Here is a 631-nt window from a genome sequence, read left to right on the forward strand (position 1 = left end):
GGCTAGTAGCGGTGGCGATGGATTTTCGCAAGTGAAACACCCGCCCGCTTCAGCGAGGGACATTCATGATCACATTGACAATAACGCGTCTCTCTTTTTTCCCGTTTCAGCTGCGCAAACCATGCAGGATGATTTACTGATGGACAAAAGCAAAACCCAGCCCCAGCCCCAGCAGCAGCAGCGGCAGCAGCAGCAGCAGCAGCAGCAGCCCCAACCTGAGTCCAGCGTATCCGAAACCCCGTCCACGCCCCACTCCTCAGAGACCCCCAAGCCGGAGGAAAACAGCGCAGTGCAGGCCCTCAGCCCAGCCGCTGCCCCGCCGGCCCCCAACGGCTCGGACAAGATGCAGATGGAATCACCGCTCCTGCCAGGCTTGAGTTTCCATCAGCCCCCTCAGCAGCCGCCGCCGCCTCAGGAGCCCGCGGCGCCGGGCGCGTCGCTGTCGCCGTCCTTCGGCAGCACCTGGTCCACGGGCACCACGAACGCGGTAGAGGACAGCTTCTTCCAGGGGATCACCCCAGTCAACGGGACCATGCTCTTCCAGAACTTCCCGCACCATGTCAACCCAGTCTTCGGAGGCACTTTCTCCCCGCAGATCGGCCTGGCGCAGACCCAGCACCACCAGCAGCCG

The sequence above is a fragment of the Mandrillus leucophaeus genome, unplaced genomic scaffold, assembly GCF_000951045.1.
Source record: "Mandrillus leucophaeus isolate KB7577 unplaced genomic scaffold, Mleu.le_1.0 Scaffold1133, whole genome shotgun sequence".
In the NCBI taxonomy this organism is placed as follows: Eukaryota; Metazoa; Chordata; class Mammalia; order Primates; family Cercopithecidae; genus Mandrillus; species Mandrillus leucophaeus.